Source organism: Arachis ipaensis, chromosome B01 (genome assembly GCF_000816755.2).
Source record: "Arachis ipaensis cultivar K30076 chromosome B01, Araip1.1, whole genome shotgun sequence".
Classification (NCBI taxonomy): domain Eukaryota; kingdom Viridiplantae; phylum Streptophyta; class Magnoliopsida; order Fabales; family Fabaceae; genus Arachis; species Arachis ipaensis.
The window spans coordinates 106,503,325-106,509,837 of record NC_029785.2 but is presented as its reverse complement, the minus strand read 5'-3'; the positions used below and the strand labels follow the sequence as shown (position 1 = coordinate 106,509,837).

The 6,513-nt window shown below is 30.9% G+C and overlaps 1 long non-coding RNA gene across 1 annotated transcript; it reads left to right on the top strand.

Moving 5' to 3' along the window:
• On the top strand, positions 3,110–5,106 carry LOC107632870. The gene is made up of 2 exons (XR_001618713.2): positions 3,110–3,356; positions 4,665–5,106. It is a non-coding gene; the product is annotated as an uncharacterized LOC107632870 (long non-coding RNA).

Below are 6,513 nucleotides of genomic sequence, written 5' to 3'. Positions count from 1 at the left end.
CAGATTTCTACCTTACTTTAATTTAGTTTCTCTTCTACTTTTATTTGTTCTAGTACTTTAGTTTATCTATTTCTCTCGTTGATTTTCTTATGTTACCGATTTAGTTTATGAATTCTTCTTGTTCCCTTTAATCCACATTAATGCAATTTATGCTTTCATGTTTATGATTGCTTTCTTTAATTTGTTGTTATTATTTCCTCTTGCAAGTGTTAGTCTTAGATTTTGCTATGTCTTGTTAGTTTTCTATGTTTTTATTTTATGCCTTCCAAGTGTTTGATAAAATGCTTGGTTGGATTTTAAATTATATTTTTATGTTCTTGACTTGGATTGATTAATTAGAGACTCTTGAGTTATCAAAAGTCTTTTGTTGATTGGTGATTGAAGATTGCCGGTTAGCTTGAACTTCACCAAAGTTAGTCTCTCACTATGAGTTGACTAGGACTTGTGAACTCAAGTTGATTGTATGCACTTGACCTTCCTCCATTGGTTAGAGGTTAACTAAGTGAAGGCAATTCACTTTAACCATCGCAATTGACGATGATAATGAGGATAAGACTTCTAATTCTCTTTCCTTGCTAAGAGCTTTCTTAGTTATTAGTTTATTTTCTTGCCATTTTACTTTCTTGTTCCTTATTTCAAAAACCCCAAAAATATACTTTCCCATAACTAATAATAAGCTACACTTTCCTGCAATTCCTTGAGAGACGACCCGAAGTTTAAATACTTCAGTTAATTTTATTGGGTTTGTATTTGTGACAAACAATTTAAACATTGACCGAGGATAATTTGTTGGTTTAGAACTATACTTGCAACGCGACATTTTTGTGAAAATCTTTACCGACATTTTTCCTCCGTCAGGGGTAATTTGGTAATAAAAATTAAAATTTTGGTAAAAATGATGATTTTAAAATTAAATTAAACCTTAGGGATGATTTTATAAGCAAAAAAAAGGTGAGGGACGAAAAAAAATTTCAACCCCTACCTTAGGGACTAAAATCGTACTTAACCCTTTATTTTATTCTCCCTTAGTTATTTCTATTTTCAAATATAATCTTTTAGGATTTAAATATTATTATTTTCTATTTTATTTTAAAATCAAATTAGGTTAGATATAAACAGAAAAAGATTTAGCCTTTCGGGCTAGAACTTCTCTCTCTACCTCATTCTAGTTTTCATAGATTTTGGAATGCTAGTTTTTCTCTAAGTCATGAACAACCAAACCTCCCCTGTTAAGGTTAAGAGCTCTGTTTATTCTATGGATTAATACTATAGTCATTCTATTTTAATTAATGTATTGATCTAAATTCAAGGATTACTTTTGTTCTTCATCTTATGAATTTGAGTGTATTGGAAGATAACTCTTATTATACATGAATTTTTGTTGATTCTTGAAAAAGTTAAATCACCTGAATAATAGTTTGAAAGTAAATTCCTCCTAAACCATTAATTGCTTAGACTTAACGGGATACTTGACATATAATCCTCTTATAACCGGATAATTAGGATTTTTGTGGCTAATAAACTAGAATTGGACTTGAACCTTTAATCGAAATTAAGTGACCAAGAAATTGGCAGTTAACTAGGCTAGAGGAGACTAAATTACTAAGGAATTAGGGTTTAGTTAGTTACAGTTTGCCATTAATTGAATCTTGCATGATTAAAATAGTTGGTAAGAAATTGAAATTCGGAAAGTAAACAACTTTGAAACCTTAAATGTTCTCTCATATAGCTTTCACACCAAATTTACTCTTTGCCTTCTAATTTCTTGATTTATTGTTTAATACAATTGAAATCCCAAAACACCATTTTCTACTTGTCAGACTAAGTGAATCACTCAACTATTGTTGCTTGGTCCATCAATCCTCGTGGGATTGACCCTCACTCACCTGAGGTATTAATTGGTACGACCCGGTGCACTTATCGGTTAGTTTGTGGACATTCGAATTCCGCACCAACTTGCTATATTTGCTACCTGTTGTATCTGTATCATACTTGTATGTGTTTGCTTTGTCTGTGTTGCTTGTCTGTGTACTAGAGTTTTGGCGGATTGGAGGAAAGCGAGAAACTGAGGGTATAAGTTAGAATTAAGTTAGTGTTGAGTTAGAACTAAGAGCATTAGACAACTACCCTGCTTATGGATTTCAGTGTTAATCTTTAAGTTTTAAATATGAGTGTCGATGTTCTAGGATCGCCTTTGACCTTCTCGAGACCTTATATATTATGTATGTGGGTACCATTACCATGCTGAGAACCCCTAGTTCTCATCCCATACATGCGTTGTCTTTTTTAGATGCAAGTCGAGAACCACCTCACTAAGCGTCTGGACTTACTCTATAGCAAAGTGGGACTTTTGGATGTTGTATTTTGCTAAGTTTATATATCTATATGTATAGAACTCTCCTTGTATATATATGTTTTACTTTTGTGCCTCATAGAAGCTTCTCATGGAGACATAAGGTCTGTTTTGAGTATTTTGGATCTTGAGATTGTATATATGCATGTAAATATTCTCCGGTCGGCCTTAGTTTCACAGGTTGAATCCTGGGCTTGAATATTTTGTATTTTTGACTCTCTACTCTTATTATATATGTATGTATATTTATTTTAGAGGTCGTAATATCATACCGCCTCTATTTTATGGTTTAAACGTAAAGCTTTGTGTAGTAGGATGTTACAACTAAAATAGTATTTTACCGTTTTACTTTCATATTTGGTTTATTGACAAAAAGAAATGGGGCGTTTCCTTGAAGACTCGAGATGTTTATGTCTTTTAACTTAAAATAATTCTTGTAAAATTTTGGGGTTTTATAGCAATTTTCATAATTAAGATGGGTGAACTGAAAACGCAACACTAGTTTAAAATTTATCTAACAAGCGTTTCTATTGTGTATCCAAAATTGTACACACACATTCATTGTATTATTATTTTTTATCTAAGTTTTAAATAATAATAATAATAATAATAATAATAATAATAATAATAATAATAATTTTAATAATAATAATAATAATAATAATAATAATAATAATAATAATAATAATAATAATAATAATAATAATAATAATAATAATAATAATAATAATAATAATAATAATAATAAAGAACTCATATTTTTTTGTTGAGTGGGTGAGGCAGAAGGGTAAAAGGGGAAGAAATGGGAGTGGCAACTGGCAACCCTAATAGAGTTGTGATTGAGATTTGAGAGTTGAAGAAGCAGAGAATGGGAATTGGTGGTAGAGTTGGCGATTATGCTTTCAAGGCATTCACTGCAACCCTTGGAGCCACCACCCTATACCTCACCGCCACTTTCTCCGTCAATCTCTACAGAGGCTTTGTCTGGCACAATTCTCAGACTGTAAGAAGCTTTGGAACCCTTTTTTGTGTTAATTCATGTGAAATCCTCTATTCGCTAACATATGATTGCGGTTTGTAGCCACATATATATATTGACACTGTTTCAATTATTTGGATCGTGGATTGATAGTTACTTTTACTTTATCTTCATCAATTACAAAGATGACACATTGTTTTTTACCCTCCAAATTTCTTGTTTCCAGCATTTCCTTCCTTAGAAATGCATAAACAGTTTGTAATTACTAGTGAAGATATTCTAGCTGTGAATGATAATTTCCCTATTGGAGCTTACTCATGGTGCTAAAATAGAACTTATTGTGTTCTCTTTTTCAGTATGTGTTGTCGCTTATTGTCAGTTTGTTGCTTTTACTGTTACCTTTCAATCCATTCAAAATTGGAAATCCTTTTAGTTTCCTGAAGAGTGCAAAACATTTTTATCTGCAAAGTTTGGAACTACTCCAATTGCAACTTGAGCAGCTCACCACACACAATTTATATTCTCTGAAAGCATGCATAATCAGGTGTTTTTCTCTGGAAAGGCGTGCACCCCAAAGCTCAGAACTTTTGTTGATGATGATCCACCATTATCACTACTTTGTTTTCTTGCTCCTTCAGTCTTTCTCCAATGCTGGTGATTGCAACAAAAGAGCTCCAATTCAATAACCAGTGTTGTGCACAAATTAAAATGTTATATGGACTCTTCGACTATGTGGTCTTGGATGAATTACTTGGTTTATTATCTTTTTGTTGTATCGGTATATTCTCTTCATGACTTTTCTATCGAAGTTTCTTGAGTCTTGACCATGTTCGCATGTACATGAATCGGGTCTTTTGTTACTCGTTGTAGCCCCCAAGGCCATATGATAAAACTAGAGGCAAAACGTACCAATTTGATCTTTGACCTAAAACCAATATCTTGTTGGATGATTTTGTGGTTTTTAGCTTAGATGACTTTATTTATTGGTTTTTATCAATTCTTGGTCTAAAATATTATGTTTATGGTATGTCATGTATAGTATGCTTTTACATTGTTTGTTAAATCTTATGATTTGAAATTTAATAATTATCTTAGAAAATTCAATTTGTAAATTACATTCAACAACCTTGCTCCGCAAGTGTCATGCTTCAAATGGAAATGTTGTGAACTCTTCGACGAATGTTGTGAAAATGTGGTTATGCTTGAAATCTGCCCTGATTTACTTGCTTTGCTTGACTGTGTTCTAATATCTGTGTTGCATAATATTCATGATTTACTATCAAATTTCCTTGAGCAAATATTCCGTTTCCTAATATTTCATATTTTGTGCAGAAATTTGACAAGCAAGATGCTAAAGAGCAAGCTTCATAATTTATTATGGAAGCCATATTGATCATGTTGAATTTCAAGTCCTTTGTACAAGTATGTGAACTCTTTTCTTGAAAAAGCACTAAATCTTAGTTGGGCAAATAATTCCATTACAAGTGATAATAACTTGGCGATCAAAAGCAGATAGTATGATCTATACCTTTTATTTATTTACTAGGGTGGATAATAGTTGTATGGTGGGATATTGATCGCCATTTTGCCATATAGTTTATTTGATTTGACATGATAAAATTATGCCTGTGTTTGTAAGCTCTTCTATAGGGCTAATTTCATGAATTCGTTGTGCTAATTTCTTTTCCCTGGTCAAAGCTGTATTCTCTGGTATTTAGTAGTTTCCAAATTGACATGAATCACCCATTATCTATACAAAATGCCGCTGTGTCTGCAATTTTCTTTCATTCTTCCGAGCCTTCCATGGAAAACGGTTCAAACTAATTTTCGTCTTCCCTACTTCAGTTATAATTAGGGTAATTTACCTGAATAAAATAAAGGCACCTACTCAAATGAAGATGCTAAAAATATTTTCTTATGAAGATCTTTGTGTTAAAAGTGTACTCTGTTTGTTTAGCCACACTTTAAAAAAATAACATTTTTACAACATATCAAAATCAAACCTTACAATTCATCATCTAATGGTAAAAAAAAAAAAGCATCTTCACATAAAGACAATTGTAAAATCTTTATAGTAGTATTTATCTAAAATAAATGGGATCTAAAATTATAGAGATGTCATAAACAAAAATAGGTTACACATTTGTCTTTAACATTTTTATGTAAATCGGATCAATGTAACTTAATTTAGCTATTTGCATGTAAATCGAATCAAATAAATTCGATTAGCATGTTACCTAGTAAATCGAAATAGGCTAATTCAATTTACTAGAGGAGAAGCGACAGAATCGAAACAGGTGAATTCGATTTATAGAAAAATATAGCTTAGCTGGATTGAGTTTTCAAAGTAAATCGACGTATGGAGATTCGATTTATTCCCTTATAGATTGCACAATGCTTGCACAACCAACGAAAGCAATATTATTTATTTTATTCACTGTTATGTTATAGAAGGTATTTTATTATAAGAGTAAAGTGACAATTAGGTTTTTGAAAATTTCGATTTTGAATTAATTAGCCACGGAAGAAAAAGAAGTATCAATTTGGTCTTCTAGGATATAGCAAACAATGGACACGTTATGTCTTTTTTATTAATTTATCACGTAAAATTTAACGGTGGTATTTATATGTACTATTAACTATTGTGACATGTCTATTTATGAAAGATTGTTATGTAGATAACACTATTTGAAACGAAATTTCACTTGACTTTTAATAGGATTCATGATAAATAGAGAGTGATTGATAAATGTTATATGGAAATTCAAAAAATAATGAATGGTTTATTGTCTAAAATTACATCGTTTTCATGTTCATATGACAGCAACAGAACACACACCACTATAGATAACAAAATACATGGGCAATTCCGTTTCGTTTCGCACTATCCATTAACGAAAGGACATACATGTTTACTGTTTACTATCGTCGAGGATTTAATTGATAAATTTTTTTCTTCAAGAACTAATTAATTAATCCTAAATCGAAATTCTCAGAGATCTAATTGTACTTTACTTTTATTATAATTATGTTATAAATAATTGATTGATATTACACTTTCATATGTATCCTAAGTTGATCAATTGTTTTATTTATTTTTTTGGAATAAATAAGAGTTTAATTTTAATACACTAATAGTATAGAAATAATATAAATTGTTGTCTCTTTAATATTATCGATC